Genomic DNA, 20,134 nt, shown 5'->3' with positions numbered 1-20,134 from the left:
TCCAAACCTGGCCATGATTAGACTTTGTAACAGGCTCATGGGCCATGTATGTGTTGCAACACATTCCTGAAGTGTTATAAGACATGTTTATTTATGATGTCATGCCATATAATTGCATTACACACTGATTTTCTGAATCATTCTGAATGAATTACACAATCTATTGTCAAATTAGTTGCCAAAAGGCAACAATGAAATCTTGTATCAGTCACAAGAAATGGCAATGATATTATAATAACTATACAGTGAAATGTCCTGTAAACCAAGGGTCACCCAGACTGGTAGAGAATTAATTTATCAGATGATGATTACAGTATCTTGGCTTTTCCTCCAGGCATGTGCACAACTCAGTGGTAACTTTAATGGGATCATGCATAATAAAAGCAAAGTACAATGGAACTGGAGTCAATCTGATTAAAATAAGCCATGAGTTTTGTATTTCATTGTAACCAGTCCAACTGAGTTTCCCATTAGATAGGCAAATCCTCATCTCACTAATGAAATCACATTATTTGAAACATTCAGTTGAAACTGTCATTTAATGAAGTTTCAAGTGTCAGTAGCTGCAAAATCAATATTTATTTTCCCCCCTTTGATGTTTTTTCAAAATTCTGTACTAAAATCCAGGAAGCCCAAGGGTGTTTGTTCTCCAAAATAACTTAAATCTCATCAACATGGCACCTGAATTCCTTGAATGCTCAATTTTCTTCTTAAAGATATATCTGTATTGCGTGTTTCTGAAATGAAATAACACAACGGGTGTTAGATTGGGAATGCAGGCACCACTAATACAAGGCAGACCCCAGGAAATGAGCTTCCGTGTTAGCATTCAGATCTGCTGGGAACATTTTTGAAGGCAGAGAAGGTGGAAATATGGGTTCAGTGCTCTCTAGGAAATCTTTTGCCTTATTCTACTTGAATTGTAGGCTCAAGTTTGATTCTTTAAATGTCTGCCACTGACTCCCTTTGTGACCTGAGTAATCTTTAGACCTCAATTTCCCCATCCTTAAAATAGGGACAACCACTGCTTAACTTATAAGAATATTGGGAGGCCTACTTAATGCCTTTGGAGTGATTTGAAAGCCTCAGACTCAAAGCCTTGCATGCATGCAGACTTGCAAAGCACAAAGTGCCGTGAGATTCCCCACTCACTATGAAAGTTAATGAGAGTTGAGCACATACCTGCCTCTTGTGCCTTTGAAAATCTATCCCCAAACCCTCCAGAAGTTGTAACTTGCAGTACACACAGCGTGTGTAATAGTCACTTAGTACTCAAACACCCTAGTGTCCAAGTATTCAGCCATATCGCCCTTTCACAGGAGCCTTCACAGGTCAGCAGTGTGAGGTGCCGCCCTGTCTTCAGCAATACGGAAAGCGAGGATACTTTCTGCAACAGAGCTGCAGTAACACACGAGTCCGAGGTCTCATTTAGTCAGGTGCGAGGGATCGTTTCACTTTGTCATCTTAATGGATGTCAATTTACAGCACTAACGCTGAGTTTCAAGAGGAAATGATTTCCCTCCCGATATACAGTAAGCATGTAGGGTTTGCTCCTATGACACTTACACAAACAGCCCTATTGAAGTGAGTGAACTATTCACATGAATAAAAGGTTGCCAGACCAGGCCCTACTTTAATCTGATCATTATTAATGTCATGTTAAAGACATCCTGTGTAAGGCAACGTCCCAGAAGCACCAGTTGCAAACACCAGGGAACAGTCCATTTGGGAGGAGGAAACCAGCTCTCAGGATTTTACCATGAATCTCAATAGCTCTGGTGCCTTTTTTAAAGCCCCATCACCTCCTGGGCATTGTAACAACTGAGAACTTCGGCTTTTATTCAAATACATTTCTAGCTTGGCTGGTGGCAGAAGAAAAACCTCAAAAATGGGATCCTTTAAATCCTCAAAAACCAGAAGATGAAGAAGAACCTCACAAAACCCCAAAATAATTTTTTAAAATCTCATGAGTTTTTGGGGCCTGACTCATGATTTTTGGATGCTCGGGGGTGTCAATACTCTTGCTTCCCCAAAACACATACTCCATAGAAAACACATACAGTTGCAAAACCTCACAGTCAAAGAGTGCAGCGCTGCTTTCTCTCTAGAGCAGCATCTACCTTCTGCCCACTTTGCCTCTTTGTAACTGCTCCTAATAATTGGGTCCAGCTGCTCCAGCATCCTACACCTTGAACATCTGAGGCAGTGATGCATATGAGCCATAGACTCTCCCCCGACTAGGGCCAGCTTTCAGAAGGAAAACTGGGACATGAGGGAGCGGTCACTCTTAGGGCCTCTTTCTGCAATCTAAGAGTCTATATTGCCCATCAGAGAATCATTTTGGGTAAATCCTCTCAGAAAAGACCATGCTCCATGTTTGTGTGTGCGCTACATCTAGTTCACATAATAAATTGTAGGTAAATCATCAATAGATTTATTACCAGAAGGGACCATTAGATCATCTAGTCTGGATAATACAGGCTGGAGAATTTTATCCAGTTGCTCCTGCGTTGCACCCAATAATGTGTGTTTGACTAGAGCACATTTCCCAGAAAGGCATTCAGTCTTGATCTGAAGACATCAGATCTATCACTTCCCTTGGTAAAGCAATGTATAGATACTGCAAACATTAAAATAAAGTAGTCAAGGTTATTTTTTCCCATTGCAAAGAAAATACATAACCAGTATGGTTATGAATCATGTAAAACAGGATAGTAACAAACCTGTCCTAATGGGGAAGAAGGGGGGAAACAAAACAAAAAAAAAGAAAAGAAAAACAAACTGGTAAAATTAAATTAACCTTAAAACAAAAGATTCTCCTTCATTCCTGCTCCATAAAACTGACATGAATAGAATTTTTTAACAGAGCATTCAGTCATTTCCTTTACCCTACCATCAAATGTGCATCAATAGACAAATATAAATAATCCCTACAAAGGTACCTGTTACATTTTCTGCAGCTCACCTAAGATATTAAATAACCCGGAATCGGAGCAATCATTGACCTTCAGTAGACACTTTACGCATCAGGTGGGCGTTCACTGGTAAAAACTGCACGAACTCCCATCAGCCTGATGGCAACTCTAGCAATCCATTTAATTCTTTACACACACAACTGTTTACAGCTGTCTCTTAATAAGGCAAAATCCTTGAATTTCTCATCCTTATGCATAATGGACAGTAGAATGAAGACAACTACAGTATATCATCATTTACATAATTCTATTTACTTGTCACTCTCACAGATTAGTGTAGAGGGAGGTTATGTTCCGAAATGAAGTTTTAACTTTTTTCTTGTTGCTGGAATGAGGCAACTGTACTCATTTTTCAGCTCAAATATCAGGCTTTAAATATAATTGGATACCAAATACTTATCTCAGTAAGAAGACTTTAAAAAAGGGTGGTGGTGGAGTGGCTTATTACAGCAATAGACAGCAGAATGAAGACATAGGACTTACTCTATATTGTATGTTGTGTGCATACGTATGGAACAACCAAGGGGCAAGAATGGTCTCTGTAATGGTCCAGATCCAGGGGAGCTTCCAGACAGCCTTTGGGTCAGATTCTCTGCAGTATGGAAAACCATGGTTGGGTCAGCAGAGGAAGCAGGTGGCTTTGGAAGTTTAGCAATAATTCTTACTGGATTTTTTTTCCCCATCTGCTGAAGGTCAGGATCCCGAGGGTAATGCTGTGCCAATTGCCTTTGCCCATCTAAATCGGCAGCTGCATCCCAGAGGATACATCAAGGACAGTAAAGGGCAGTTTTGAGGCTCTGATCCACCATCACCTTGTAGCATGAAGACAGACACACATTTCAGTGATTTGTTGGGTTTCTTGGGGGAAATTCACCCCACCTGGACATAGAACCTGGATAATCTTGTTACGTACGAGGAACATCCAGGTGGTGTTGGTTGAAGGGAAAGGATAATATTCCACCCCCAACTTGTGAGCAGCCCATGGGAGTACAGCAAACTCTGATGTGTCTGTTATTCAAGTTTTTGGGCTCAAATAGTGTCCCACTGTCCATCTGTATCCCCTAGGCAGGGTGTTTGAACACCCTGTGCTAGTTTATAAGCCATTATTAGTCATTGTCTACATCTAAAATGAAGTTAGCAAGTGGCCAGCAGCAGGCCATACAAAGAATTGTGGGTAACTGAATGTAAAGCATCCTCTTCCGCATTCATTTAACTCACTGCTTGGCAGAGTACAGCACTTGCCTAGGAATATTGGACTCTTGATTCTAGATTCACCTTGATATTTATTTTAATTCTCAGTTCTAGAACCCTTTTCCAGTCTATCTTTCCTCAGCAAATGTATTGCATATTCATACTTAAAAGATAAATTGCATGGTGAATATTTATAGCCCTTATTAATTATGTAAGGTTTTTTAAAGTAATCATTGGGGGGAAAAAAAAGCATCTTCAGAAGTAGAACAGCAGTGCTACATGAAATGTATAAGGGAACATAATTAGGGATGAGAAAATTGGTTTGAAAGAAAATAAAAGCTAACCTGAGCTTCTTCTTAACTCCCAAATTAAAACCACAGCCAGGCCATTTCTCGTGTTCAGAAGCATCTAAGTAATATTGAATTGTCCAAGTCTTCTTCCTTTTCTAGCTCCAGTTTGGATGAGAAGAAGAAATACTGGAAGGCTAATGAGAAAGTCATAATCATGGAGTCTGTGGCCAGAAGGGACCACTAGAACATCTAGTCTGACCTCCTGTGTATCACAGGCCACCAACAGCACCCAGCACCTGCACGGTAAACCCAGCAACCGAAATGAGACCAAAAGATTCCAACTCACAGGAGAACAAAGGTGCACCAGTGCTCAAGGCCCCTGCAATGGCTGGAAAATGGTTAAATAAGATAATTGTGGCAATTGACCTACACGCCGCCACCCACTCCAAGTTTGCTGACAATCTGAGCTGGGAGGAATTCCTTCCTGACCCTCTATATGGCAATCACTTAGACCCTGAGCAAGTGTCTTGGTGAAAGATGTTAAAAGCCTAGTTTTGTATTTTGAAGAGGCTTTGAGTATCTTCCATTGTTTGCAGGCCAGATTCTGCCTTTGGACATGCATGCATGACACTTTCTGAAGTCAATGGGAACTGCATCTGACTATCCAAAGGCAGATTTTTGGCCCTATAAAAAAATTCTGGTAAAAGCTATAAGGGTGTTGCTGGAAGGCAAAGAGAAGAAGCTTAGACAGCTTCACAAAATTGATGCCTTACCAATGGGAATTGAATATCACCATTTTTTGCTATCTGCATGGAAGCATTGCTACAAAAAGCAGAACGATTGATTGTACAGGCAAGTGAAATATCCATAAGGCCTTTACACTGCATGTAGGTGCAATTCAAATTTCCAATCCCTGCTTCAGCAAGGTTTGCCAGTCGTGGACGGATGGAACTACTATTTTTAGTATTAGAAAGGATTTCTTCTCGGTGTTTGCTCATTCTAGCAGCACTCCTAAAACATGTAATTGGCTGTGTTCAGAATGCGTAGTATATAGTATAGGGAACAAAAATTCCATATTCACCACCACCATACAGTCATATCATCAGCACCAGCCACAATCTTCCCAGGGTACAGTGTGCTTCACACAATATTATGCTGGGGTTTTTGTTTAACAATACCAGAGGCATAAATGCAGAGAAAAATAAACATGCCTTTGAATCTGGGGATGTTAGGAGACCTATGATTAAGATGAATAATTTGATACCAGCTTTACTCCCTGACCTAAGAATTAGAGATGGGTGAAATGCCCAATTTTGAACCCATCTGAATTCTGTGGGTTCAGAAGTTTTGTTAGGCTTATGAGTGGCTAAGGAGAGACCGAAAGAAAAGGGGGAAAGAAAATAATCAAATAAAATCGAACACAGTGGACAGAGTGAAAAGTAAGTCTGAAGGACAGGGAGGGAAGGAGAATGATATATGTATTGAATGAAGAGCACCCACTTGAACAAATCTAGGTTTCAAGGGAGGAAGAAGGATCTGCTGTCACTAATATATAGCCCTAGTTTTCATTTAAAAAGAAAACTATTTCTCTAGCTAAGTCTGAACACTCTTTGAGGGGAGTGCTTGGAAAAGTTCAATAGGGAAAAGGTTCGAACACACAAATTGCAAACCCCAAAGAACAGTTTCAGAGATTTCCCCAGGCTTCACCTCATCTTAGCTATGGGATCAACTGTAGCTTTATAGGCACTGACCTGTACTGTGACCAGCAATGTGCATCCACTGGAGTTGGGTGTGAGCCCTGAGAGGTTGTGTCCCCACAACTCCCTGGCTTGCGGATGGAAATTAGCTTGCTAATGATTAAAATGGTTCCATGATATTTGGGCCAGCAGAACCTCCACCTGAAAATGGGTTACACCCCCCAGTCTGTACATCGAGTTCAGTGTCTCTGGGACAGTCCTATCTACAATATGTGTAAGGAAAAAATTATAAACTCCTCAGGGAGGGATGGTCTCTGTTATATGTCTGTACAGGTGTCTAGCATGATGGAGCCCCTCGCCTCCAGGCAGTACTTTAATACAAAACTAAAAGTATAACAGCGGCCACAAGGAAACAGAAGAATATGAAGCACTCCCATTAAAATTCATCACAATATTTCTGCGCAAATATTGAAACAATGAGGCTGAAACATGCTCAATATTCCATCAGCAGGTCTCTAAGTGAAGTAACTGTTCAAATACCTCCTCCCTAATTAATCTAAACCTCAATAAAAGGAAAACTTGTTGCTGACTGTCTCTTGTGGCGTCCCTAAATGCACTTTTACATGGGCCTCTGGAAAGGCATCCGGCTGTGTGCAGGGATAGAGAGAGAGTTGCTGAATTCTCAAGGACAGACCATTCTGCCAGATTAAACAATATTCACTCTCCATCAGAAACTCAGCTTCAAAACCATCAAAGCACGAGGAGAATGAGCCGCTACTTAGACCTTTCTGTTCATGACAGGATAAAACACAAGACTTTTCTGCCTAAAGGAATCCAGATAATGAAATAATCTTTAATCTTTGTCCCTGCCAGGCACACTCAACACCTGTTATCCTTGATACCATCATGGGCAAAACAGTGTGTGAATTCATCTTCAGGCTGGTAATTATTCCAGCTCATTATTCATTTGGATGCGGGGTGATTACCAACGCTCCTTCAGGTGCAATGCCAGCCACTTTTATTCTAGCTGATGTTTCACAAACAGAGCCGTCCCACCCACTCCCCCATCTTTGTAGAGATGAACTCTCACGTGGCTTATGATCCACACTGCCGCGAAGCAGCCTGGCTAAGTGGCTAAAGGTAAAGCGTGGGTAACGGGTTTGAAAGTCCCACACAGCTCACTTTGCACAGCCTTGTTTAAAGCAATAGCTTTCAGTGGCAAATCTTTATCCAGCCCCACGGTTCTCATGATTTTCCATCCCCCAACCACCCCAAATCTGACTCCTTTCAGGCTAGGATCACCGTCCTATTTATCAATACATATGGACCAACCAGATGTTTAACTAGAGCTTAATTAAACAGTGGACCTTTCTGTACTCAGGTCCCACATGTTCAAAACATTGGTGGTTGCACCTCTGATACCTCTTTGCAAAAGGCAGGTTGAGAACCCCTGGGTCTAAGCCATGACCACGAGAGGATGAAATCTACAGAAACTGAACACCCAGCATTCAGAACAAACATCTCTAAGTGCTTAACTACACAGAGACATTAGTGCGCAGTAAGCTTGGGTGTGAATTTCAAGTGCACTAGCTACTCCCCACTAACAGCCCTGTGGATGTTCTTACTCCGCACAAAGTGCGCCTTTGGGTGCTTTAGCTATGTAGTAAACTAAAGCACAGAAAGGCGTGCTGTGTGCGGAGTAACAGTGTCCACAAGAGAGCAGTGTGGAGGAACTAGTCTGGGCTTCCCCCCCCCCCCCCCCCCCATGTACATGAGCCCTGAACTGTGGAAGTGGTGCTGTAACTATAAACTTTCACATTAGCCAAGAGATTGCCTCAGCAATCTTGGAAAGGTTTCCCACTTTTATTCTTATACAAGAATCAGTTTTGACTCCCTCCCGCCCAAAAGCTTTTCATCATCCACTCAGTGCGATCACTGGACATTTCTACTCTTACGATGATGGCGGTGTGTAGGATGATAAATTCAGAAAAATTCAGTTCCACATCTGGTCAGCCTGTGTATCTTAGACTTAAGGATTGACGTTTGACATTGCTTAATGTTGTGGAGACACTCCACGGTGGCGGTTAGAATAAAGGACTTATCTTTCAATGTCAAATAAAAGGTGGAAAGCATGGATTAAAATGTAGATTCATATTATTTCCCTGATCATTTACCAACTCTGACTATTGTCTGTGCCACACTGTAATTACCAAAGGTCTGATCTTGCAAACTCTTACACAGGCGAATAGTTTCCTTTGGGAGTTGTCCGACTGAAGCCACTGCCCCCTTACTCTTGTGCGTAAATGTTTGTAGGATCAGGCTGATGGGTTGTCCTACTGATTTCAAGATCAGGCCCTCACTGCAGAGACTGATAAATACACATTAGAGGGATTTATAAAATATAATAAGGGGAAAAATCATTGCCGAGAAATGAATTGGGAAGAACCTGCTTTTCAGATACATGCGCTATAAGTAGTCAGATCTTCCCGCTATGACATTACACCTGACTGACATCATATGAGTGAAATATGACCCCAGTTAAGTGTCTGAATACACATAATAAATAGGGTAATAGTTTCCCCAGATGTCAAACCACTCAGTTCATCTGCAGTCTCTCAGGCTCCAGGTTCAGTAGTGACAGCTACAGTGGGAACAAAAGCCATTTTAATAACTGGAGCCTGGCAGGCCCACTGTAATTGTCAGCCTAAACTGTGAAACACAGATAAAGGTTTATGAATTGTCACAATGATTTGTTATATAAAATTGCCTAAGAATAAAGATATATGAAGGAGACAGAAAGGTCAAGTTAATTTAAACAAAAAGGTTTACTGATACCACTCAAGGACTGCCTTAAGATTACGACTGGTAAATAGGAGGGGTAGAGGATCAGAAATGAATGGACCAAACTTGGTGCTTTGGAAGTTAGTCCTAACTGGTGGGCAAAATAATGAGAGGATGGACCATTCCACCCCTCGTTTTCTTTGGGGGCCTTAAAAGGAGACTGTGGGAGAGAAAAAAGAAAAAACTTTTTACCATCACTGTGGGAAGGATTGTTGCTGGGACCTTCGTATTCCAGTAGGGATACTTGACCATGATCGCTGCACCAGCAACGATCTCAGCCTGATACATGTGAGATCCTGCTGTGTATTCTCCTCCTGCCTGTGATCCTTTCTGCCTCCTATCTTACCTCTCTCTTTTTCAGCTTTTCACTTGACCCTGAAATTAACTGCACTGCAGAGCCCCATCATGCTGAGATGAGATGGCCCATCCAGCTATGCCCAGCCTGAGAAGAACCAGTGACAGAGAGGGACCTGACCACACCAAACAAATGATGTTCCTCATCCAAGAGATGAGCAACAGCTGTGTTGGCTGACCTCCCAGCCCAAAATGCCTATCTGACCGACCAGCCTCCCTCTATACTGAAAGCATCAACAAAAACCGTATTTCCTCCATCTTTACTATCCTGTCTCTTCTCTCCCTTCTGTGTCTGTTCAGTCTAAAACAGAAGAGTGATGGTCATTCCCGACTCAGACTTGGAGAACAGAACTAACCCTGTCTGCCACGCCAAGGAGGACTGTTTGACCAAATCAGAGACTTTAACAAATATTCACGGTCTCCAGAAAAGGATTTTGATAGGTTTTGATTAAATTTGTTTTGGATAATCATTCCATTTCAGTCTTAACTCTCTTGGCCAGATTTTGAGACTTTCCCTTGGGTGTGTTCAGTAAATAGCTTTCTAACCTTTGGCAGGGCTTTCCTCAGGCATTTGCCATGGTACTGAGCAGGTTGAGATCTCTGTATACCAAACTCCATACCTTGCTTAAAATTGTTTAATGCTGGACAGTTAGCATCACGTTAACACCTTTGACTCCTTGGGCCCCTATATTCATCTAAATTAATAGAACAGAGCCCCTCTGCCTCTTCAGCGATGAAAAAATCAGAGAGAAGGCAGGTAGCCACTCTTCTCCAGAGCTTTCTATAGATGAGGGTGCACAGGTCTTTCTTGTAGCCAAATGACACAGGGCACGGGGGTGCGTAAGTTTTATGGGGATCCACTGGGCCAGACCTATGCACAATAGTTCCCTGAAGGGTGGTATGGGATGTTTCTATCAAGAACCCAGTAGAGTCATTATCATCACTGTGAAATGTACGAACGATAACGTTTAAGGAGTTATGTACCTATACTGAAAATAGTGTTTTTAAGGTCTTGGAGTTAAGGCAGGTCACCAGGAGAGGTCATACCTCGGAAATGTTCCTTTCAGGCAGGAAGTAACAGACACCTATCTCCCTGACAGGCCATTTGCATATTGTCCGCCTCACAGCCTAGGCCTGTTTATATACTGAACCACAAGCGAAATAAGAGACTGTGAAATCTACAAGATGAAACAAACAGCAGGGGGTCCCGTTTATGAATTAAAAACAAAGGATTGTTCTGGTGTATCTCAGGGTGCAAGGAAACACATGGAGTCCTTCACCTAGGAGACAAGCTGGGAGTTTGTCTGTCTCATGAAAGGAGGGTCACAGCTAACCTGGCCATAAAGTGCTGTAAAGATTTTGGGTACGCAATATTTGGTTAGACATTAGAGCATCTCGTTTATTAAGCCTAAGATCTAGAATGCATATTATGATTTTATTTTATAGGTAACCATTTGTTTCCAATACTTCTACTTGCTGTTACTTGAATCTCTAAGCTTTGTTACATAAACTTATACTTATTTCACTTGAAACGTATCTAGGTACTGAGAGTTAAGTGGAGGTGGAACAGGTAAGCTGGTGCGTATGGATTCGTTCGAAGCAGCGCATGTGTGAATTCTGCAAGTGTTCAGTGGACCGGGGGCTGGTCACTCCAGGGAGATGCCTGGAGGGCTTGAGAGTTGGTGTGCGCCAATTGCTACCCTGCAGAGAGTCAGCAGGACCCATGAAGCCTAGAGGAGACTACTCATGTTGTGCGTGGCCAGTGGACTTGTGGAACTGACCCACGGCAGGCACAGAGGAGGGGTCCTCACTCTAGGGATAGGTGGTCGAAAGATTCCTCACAGCCCTGAGTACTCCTGAGAACCATCACCAAAAAATGGGGATGAGAGGGCTAGCTAGCTTCCACCTTGAAAGGGTGGGCTCACACCCAATGGCTTCCTCTCTTCTCCAGGAAGTGTCTCCAGGATAGCAAAACTTGAGGCCTCCAGTAGTGGGATGAACCCAGCTCAGTGGGGCAGCAACTGACAGAGACCAGGCATAGCTGAATGTTCAACAGCCAGGTGTTCCTTGGTTGATATTCAGCCGGCTAAACAGCATGAGTAGTTCTGCTCCTCAGCAAGCATTTTGTTTGTTTGTTGACCTGTACAGGTTTCTCGGCATTAGACAGACTTTGTGGTAGGCCATGCTTTGCTTAAAAATTTAATACGGCTCCTAAAGACGAATAAGGGAATATTAAATTCCCTTCTCTCTCCCCTGGGGAAAATTCCCTTCAAGAGCTGCACAAAATGGTAACCAAAATATTTTTGATTTAGGAAGGTAACCTTGGAAATAGGGGGGAAAAAATAGAATTTTTCTAATTTGTCTTTAGTTTTCTAAATGTTAAATTACATAAAAACACAGTGCCATAAAACAATCATTTTAATGTACAATATAGTGCACCGCTTTGATTTTCTTTTTAATAATCACCACTCAGAGACTGCTTCAGGTTCTTAAATAATTGGGAAGGCAACTCCAGTCCCTCAGAATCCAGTGGTCATTAGCAATGAAAGATCCTAAATAGCTTATTCTGCTCCGAGCAGCAGACTGGTTTTATATTCTTAAAGAGGCAATTAATAGTTTTGTATTGTTTTGTTCTTATCAGTTTGAGGGCTTTCTGTGCCTTAGTAGAGGGCATTATTTATGGCCTAGTTTGCTATCAAGCAGGGCTTTCTGTGACTGATTGATGCCTTCTGGTAGGAGAAGACATGCTGATGTGGGATTGAGTGAGTTAGAAATAAGCAGATAATAGCCTGTATCTTATCTTGTATCTGTTCTAATCCTGATTCCCAAACAAGCCAAGTCCTTTGTGAATCACCCATCAGTAGCCTGTTCCCTGGTCATTAGGATCAGCACCACTGTGCCCTACAACATTCAGTAAGCTCACCTCGAAGGTAAGTCCATGTGCTGACATTCTTTAGGTGATATTTAAGGATATTAATGTTCCACGTATGTTGCTAAATGTTTCCCATAGGGAATAAAGGATGCCTTATCCAGATGAAAGAGATGGGGGCTTCAATCAATCAGGCGAAGTGTACTTATCCAACCAGAACATGGCCACTGGGTATAGCATTTCTTCATAGAATCATAGAAGATTAGGGTTGGAAGGGACCTCAGGAGGTCGTCTAGTCCAACCCCCTGCTCAAAGCAGGACCAACCCCAACTAAATCATCCCAGCCAGGGCTTTGTCAAGCACACTTTTAAAAACCTCAAAGGATGGAGATTCCACCACCTCCCTAGGTAACCCATTCCAGTGCTTCACCACCCTCCTTGTGAAAAGGTTTTTCCTAATATCCAACCTAGACCGCCCCTACTGCAACTTGAGACCATTGCTCCTTGTTCTGTCCTCTACTACCAAGGAGAACAGCCTAGCCCCATCCTCCCTGGATCCCCCTTTCAGGTAGTTAAAGGCTGCTATCAAATCCCCTCTCACTTCTTTTCTGCAGGCTAAAGAAGCCCAGTTCCCTCAGCCTCTCCTCATAAGTCCTGTGCTCCAGCCCCCTCATCATTTTTGTTTTCCTCTGCTGGACTCCCCAACTTGTCCACATCCTTTCTGTAGTGGGGGCCCAAAACTGGACACAATACTCCAAATGAGGCCTCACCAGTGCCAAGTAGAGAGGAATAATCACTTCCCGCGACCTGCTGGCAATGCTCCTACTAATGCAGCCCAATATGCCATTAGCCTTCTTGGCTTCTTCATCCTTCTCCTCTAGACAGGGCATTAAGGGGGTGTGCTAGGCCTCCTCGCACTCCCCCTCTGCCCAGGAATCACCCTGGAGACAGTGGGTTTTAGCATCCTCCTCCCTCGCGGCGCCACGCTGCAGTGCTTTCAGGTGCAGACTGCAAAAAGACGCTGCTTACCTAGAACAGCCTTCAATCTCAGCTACCTCTAACCAGGCAGTAGGGGAGTGAGCTTGGAGTGCCTGCCCTGCCCTGGTCCATTCCCCCCCACCACCACTGAAGAGCTGCCCTGGGACACCAGGCTCACAGGTCGGGCCACTAGCTCCCGCAGCTCGCTGGTAGGAGTGACCTAGAAATGACCCCGCTCTCCCAAAAGTGTCTTCAGTCTCCTGCTGCCTCTGGCTCAGGCTCTCATTGCAGCACCCTGGCAATGCTGCCGCTATTCCCCATGTTTTTCACTTTAGCTCTTCACCCCATTGCTTAACCGCCCCATCAGCCCTTCCTTCCACTCTGCTACTGCTCTCTCTCCACTCATTGCCCCTGGCTGAAGTCCCATGACTATTCCAGCTTCCTCCTCTGCTCGTCCATCCTTCCGGGTCAACTCTGCTATTTGTTCCTGGGAGGGTGACCAAGTGTCCCAAATGTATAGAGACAGTCCCGGTATTCGGGGCTTTGTCTTAAATGGGCATCTCAGCTGAAGGTTTTTGTATCCAACTGGCTAATCACTCACAAAAAGTCTTCACTTGGAGGGTGGTAAAACAACTCCATGATCACGCCCTAAAATATTTCAAACAGCAGAAAAGAATGTGAATTTGAGTTGAAAAGTTTATAAAAAACTTCTAGAACTTTGGGCATTTTCTTTCACCATTGGGGAATATGTTTTGCCCAGTACAAAAATCCAGACTCTTGTCTCTTGCAATGACATGGACCAGATGGGCACAACCTTAAACTGTAATCCTATCAAATGTCATCTGCAATGAATTGACTTAGTCATACCCAAGACCCTGCATACGTATTGCGTGGGGAATCTAAAAAACAGAATACACACTCTCCATTCTTTAACCTGAAGTCACTAAGGGCCTGGGGTTTTGGGAGGTGCTGAGTACCCTTTAATTCCCATTGACTACACTTTTCAGGACCACACACTTTTAGACAGCTGTTCAAGGACCATTTCACTTTTTCTTTCCTGCACTTGATCCTTGGTACATGTTTTCCTTTACTAGGCCCTGCCTATTTCAATGCCAACCCGAGGGTGAGGGTGGGCAGGCAAAGTCAATCTGGTATTCGGTGATTTGATAGCACAGCAACTTTCATCCACATGCCCAGGACTTGTCTTCTGCTGAATCATACAGTTCATAGAGCTGCTGCCTATGATCAGCCATTAAAATCCCAGCTGACCCTTTTGCCAGTGTTACCTATTTACTGCCAGCCGCAGATGAGCATGTCAATAAGTATTAATGAGGCAGGAGTGAACCAGTGCATTTTTATCTGTGTATATTATCAAGCTAAAGCTAAATATTATAAAGCTAAAGCCTTTTGTGCCCAGCAAGTGTCTACAGAACTGTCTTCACTTGGTTTACAGTCCTTTCTGTGCTCTTGCTTTCCACTCCTGCCAGGGTTCGATAGGGACATGTCATCTTACAAACCACTCTCTTTTCTGACTGACCTTCAGACGATCAGAAATGATGCAGCAAGCTCTCCTAGAAACAGTCTAAAACCTGGCAGATACATTCTCCTCCTCTGCAACCTCCGTACCAAAGCCATGAAAACCAACAACAGGAAAATGAGGTCTAAAACATATGCTATTGTGCATTGTACAGATTCAAAATGGTCTAATGGAAGAAGGGTATAGAGTATCTACAGGAGTCTTACATGGTTGCACACTGCTAATCAATTTTAGCAAAGGACCAGCAATTCCAGTAGTCCAAGATCCTACCAGCTATGGCACTAGCAACTGTGAGATCAGTTTGGGGTAAATTAATGGCCTAGAGAATAACATAGGAGGAATAAAGTGCCGTTTGATGCCTGGGTGAACGAAGGGCTTCTGTTCCACAAAGCAGTATTTGTTTGAAGGTACCTATCCATTTTCCAGAGGATAATATCCACATCAGAAGGATTGTTACCCCACGATTGGCAGTTTCAAGCAGAAAGGCCTAGAACTGAATAAGAATGCAGAACAAATTATCCTCTCATCCCGAAAGGTGATCCAGAATTCATTTCAGGACTGCCTAGACCAAGCCAGGATATAGGAAGACCCTGTGTTGTGCAACTAGACAACACACAGCATGGTTAGTAATTCTGGAAGTGAGACAGGAAGAACTGAAGAGATTACTCATTGTCCAACAACTTCAGTGACTTACAGCAGAGTCCAATCTCTTCTCTAGTGCAAGGGACATACTGCTGTCTATGTAAGTCAGGGCTGGGGCGTCCAGCAGCTTGCACCGCTGTTGGCCCAGTTCTACTGTTATCTGTTCCGTGGCTAAACAGAGCATCTCAGTCTCCAGAAATTCCAAAGGATTTGAGTCGTTAGAACTAGACAGACTTTATAAAGCTTGCTCCTCTATGCCCCAAAGGAAGGAGTACAGAACAGATGAACTCAAGCTGGGCATTTCCTTTGCAAGTTCTCCATAAAAGGTTAGACTCCTGTTAAAATGCACAGCCAGTCCCACAGTGAAATGCAATCCAACCAGCGCTGCGACTCCTAACATGGTGAAAAGCATTCTCTGGATTAAATGAATTTCCAAATAAGTCAAAATGAGTTTCCTGACCTTTTTTTTTTTTTTTTTGGACTCAGAAAAGGCTCTTCAAATCTTGCCCATAGTCAGAATATATTTCATTACTACTTTATTATGGTTAAATTGGCAGATAAAACATTATGAATTACTTCTCAGGTTATTAGCTGTTCAAGCAGCGATGGAGCTTTAGGTCCATTGATTTACCTGGTGATGAACTTCCAGGAGGGTGCTTTTTTGGGGGTGGGAGTGAGGTAGCATGCCACCGGTTCACAGATATATTCTGTGATTCAGTGGACTTGCTGACACTTCTTTCATTAGATTATGAATCTCTCTCACAACAATCTCTTCTTTAAAAGGGACTAATCTACTGGAGATAACGCAGAAAGGTGATTTATGCCAAAAGACCTTCACTTGCCCAGTCTTGTTGTGTATCCCCCATTGTATTTATTGAATGCATTTGTATTTCAGGACCAAATATTCCTTTTCACATCTGTGGATGGAGGGGAACACAATCAATGGATAATGTCTTAGCAAGGCATAGAACAGGGGCAGAGGCTTCTGAAACAGACTCGTCCTATGTCCGAAGTTTGAAAATGCACCCCTGTGAAGATCCAGATCTCTGACTGGGAAGAGGGAGGATAAGAAGAGGGATGGCCACTTTCCATAGCACCACTGGTTCCTCTCTTCCCGCAAGCCCCTGTGACCAAGCAAAACAAGGCAATGTTGTTACCGTTACAAGCTGTATTTTGCACAGGATCCCCCAGTGGGCTGTAAGCCAGCCTGTGGTAGAGGAGGGCTCTGTAGGCAGTAGCTAGCTGGGGTGCCCCCAGCATCACAGCTCCTTTTGGAGTGGAGCGTGTAGAGCGTGTGTGAAAGATGGAATATCAGCTCAGGTGACGGTGTGGAATTAGTGTTTCTGAGCAGATGGTTCTTCACTCTAGTCAGTAGCTTCTCAAAGCCTTCTGTTTGAGAGCTGAACCGCCATGCCACTTTCTGCAAGAGGGCAGACCAACCCCACCACCCCCCGTATAAGAGAAGCATGAGACCCTTAATAGGCATTTTCTACCTCTAACCAACATCATCTTATTGATCACATAATGAAGTCATAAATCAGATGCCCACGACGTCCTACGAATGATTGTGATATCGCAAATTCAGTTTTTGTCCCACAAGGACACACAGATGGGCTGGCGAAGGAGCAAATCTTCAATGCAAACAGCTTTGCAAAGTAATATATGATAAAGAAAGTTAAAAGATATATTGGCACGGTAAAGCAATTTGAGTTTTGTCCTGATATCTTGCAAAAATTTTCCTAATTCATCTTTTATTTGAAGTTACATTTCCCTCCCCCCCATCCCTATATGGTCTCCCCGCCCCTCTGCAAATCACATCTTTTAGTTAAAACCCCTTTTCTTTTTCCAGCCAGCATATAAATAAAATATTGGGCTGCTGATAAACAATCCCCCAGTACCTACATCTTTGCCACATCTTATACAAATTATCTGAAGACTCAGACTGCTCCATACCATCATACTTAAATTAGTAGCTATGTTTAAAAATTCTGCTCTGTAGTTGGATGGCCTCTATTAATCAGAATATACAAAAGGAGATTATCCAATTTAACATTGGGAAGATGCTGTTTGTTGTGGGTGGGAATGTTAGATGCAGGAGATAAACAACATACTGGTTACAAGTTGGCCATTTCAACAGCTCTTTCAGAGTCCGATATCCAAATACATTAAAGACTAAAATCTCAGGAATCACAGCCTTTCAACAAACTCCACTGGTATTAGAGGTTGAAAATACTGAGACAGCCTTAATGTCTCCTTTTCCACTGTAATAACTTGGTGCATAAAAATGAATGTTTTTCTCAAACATGATCCCTCAGCTCCTCACTGAAGATTTCATCTCATTCAGCAGCACATGATGAAGCATCTTCCCTGTTATAATGTGACAATGGCACTACTGAGCACAACAATTTGAGTCTGAATGTGCCACTGAAAGAGAGGAGAAATCTGAAGAGGCATTTCCACCTAGAACTATAAGGGAAATGCATAAGAAAGAGGTGAGGTATGATTAAAGATGCGTTAGCACAGTCTGAAAAACAATGCTCTCAACAAAAGAACACTCAGTACATTCAGTAAAAGGGGAAAAGCAAAGAGATTTGCTGAATGATAGATGGATGAAGAATTTGAGCAATTCTGGCAGAGTTGCTTTGAAATACTTGAAATGTAAATCTGTCTGTTAAGACAAAAGTCAGTTTTAAAACTTTCTATAAAATAGATCACTTCTGAAAAGGTTCGTCAAGCCTGGGTGAAAAAGCCCGTGTCTAATTAGTCAGCTCAAGTATTAAATCTGACATCTAGAATTGCAATATTAACCACAAATGTATTAATTATAACCAGACTTTGTATTTAATGTTAATTAATGTACAACACATGGAGCGTCTCACATGATAGTTTTCTTTCACACAGTGTTCATGTTTAAGCCCTTGGGCTCAGTTTTGACACCTGTGTCCAGATCATTCACCGTCGTGTCATCATACAAGATAGAACAGTACCTTTCACTAGCATTAGACATGGGCCCAAGCGGCAAAGTCCAGATCAGAACTTCTGCCAAGTTCAAAGGTGAGCTGAGATTTCAATTCAATGCATTATACAAACAGGACCCAGCCACAGAGTTGAAATCCTGACCAAATACCCAAAGTTTGGCACGTGTGCAGGTGGGCGCAAGGAAGGCGGTGACTGTTGGATCCACCTCAACTTACAAGATAGATTTATAAAAACTGGTGTGAGGAAAACACATATTCAGCAGAGTCTGCTCCCTGCATAATACTTCCGGGACAGGAAGTATTGTGGGGAAGAAAATATAAATATACGTAATTCCCACATTCTATGTCTGCAGGAAAAATCCTAAAACCACTCTACTAAACTTAGACTAAAAGAGAAAGTGGGCAAGTGCTCTGCTCCAAAACTTTGAGAGAACACGGCTTAGCTATTTTGCAGCTTAATGAATGGTTTGATCAGGATCTCTCACATAAAAATTCTGTTTATCCTTTAATACCCATTGGGGGACACAAGCTCAATTACAGATAAGCATATAGAAACAATCCCCTGGGTCACCCAAAGTATTGTTTACCCAAATTGCTTGTGTGCGCACATATCGTTTGGCTAAATGAGGGTGGACTGTAATGCAGTTCTACACGCTCTCATGGCTTAATATTCTTTACACTGATGAGAACCCAACCTATTCCCTCCTGTGCTTTGGTCAGAGCTCCCCTGCGTTTAGTAAATAAAGCACATTTCTGACTGCTTTCCAATCCTCGCCCAGTGTCCGGCTGTAAATCAGCTAAAGATGAATAGATGCAAAAGCATCAGTGTAAAGGTATGTATGTCGGTGGGTAGAAATGTGCACCACATTTGGATCTTCAAATTCAGGAGGGTGAGCAAAAGTCTTAAAAATGCAGAGGTGACAAATCTTGGGAAACTTGAATGAAGCACATTCTGGGAAAGCCTTATAAAACCTGCATCTGTGAATTTTCACTCAAATCCATTTTTTTGCAAAGCAGAAATGGGGTTTTCATCTTATTTCTACCGGTTGTCAATTTTGCACATTAAAAACATACCAAAATGTCAAACTGTGTGTTTTCTCCCTAAATAAAGGGCTCCCTGTGTCCTGTGCATCCTAAAGGAACTTTTTTTAAAAACTGTTTTTTCCTTCACTCACGTGGCTATTTGTGTGAAAATGCGTAAGTGATATTCCAAAGGCCATTTAAAGCAAAACCCTGCATAATTTCACAGCTTTGCTCACAAGCCTAAAAAAAATAAATAAAAACAAAACAGGAAAACAAAGTGAAGGTGTGAAATAGTTACCATTTCTCCCCCAAGCCCCGTATTCCCCTTCTTCTGTGGTTAGGCGCTATTTCTTCCAACCCTACTCGGTTTCATGTGCTGTTGACCATGCTGGTAGTATGGGGTCTGGAAACCAAGCTGTATACAACCCACTTTTAGTTCTATCACATAATGCTATCCATGCAGATTAATGGAGCTCCTACTGCAGAGGATGCTGTGAATTAAAGCCACCAATCCTTCTAACAACCTTTATTCACACAAGCAATTCCATTGAAGCCAATCAAACATGTCAGTCAGCCATGCAATGACTAAGTGATCATGGGATTTCAACCACTCTACTGTCTGACAGCCTTTATGAAACGCTCCACAATCTAGGCATTTGGGGGGGGGGGGGTAATTGTTATCTATTTCACAAACAAACAATTTAATTCTACAAATAAAATGATATTTAATAGGGTTGGAGGAAAAAAATACAATTTTTCT

The 20,134-nt window shown here is 42.5% G+C and overlaps 1 long non-coding RNA gene across 1 annotated transcript in view; it reads right to left on the bottom strand.

Moving 5' to 3' along the window:
* Positions 1-259: 259 nt before the first annotated feature.
* Positions 260-20,134, bottom strand: part of LOC137144433 (uncharacterized) — a 243,897-nt gene continuing 224,022 nt past the window's right edge. The window contains exon 4 of the long non-coding RNA XR_010917400.1: positions 260-737. This is a non-coding gene — a long non-coding RNA (uncharacterized lncRNA). The remainder of the gene's footprint in view (positions 738-20,134) is intronic.

This window comes from Emydura macquarii, unplaced genomic scaffold (assembly GCF_026122565.2).
Source record: "Emydura macquarii macquarii isolate MOO-44397 ecotype Brisbane River unplaced genomic scaffold, CSIRO-AGI_Emac_v2 contig_3451, whole genome shotgun sequence".
In the NCBI taxonomy this organism is placed as follows: domain Eukaryota; kingdom Metazoa; phylum Chordata; order Testudines; family Chelidae; genus Emydura; species Emydura macquarii.
This window is presented reverse-complemented; position numbering and strand designations above follow the sequence as displayed.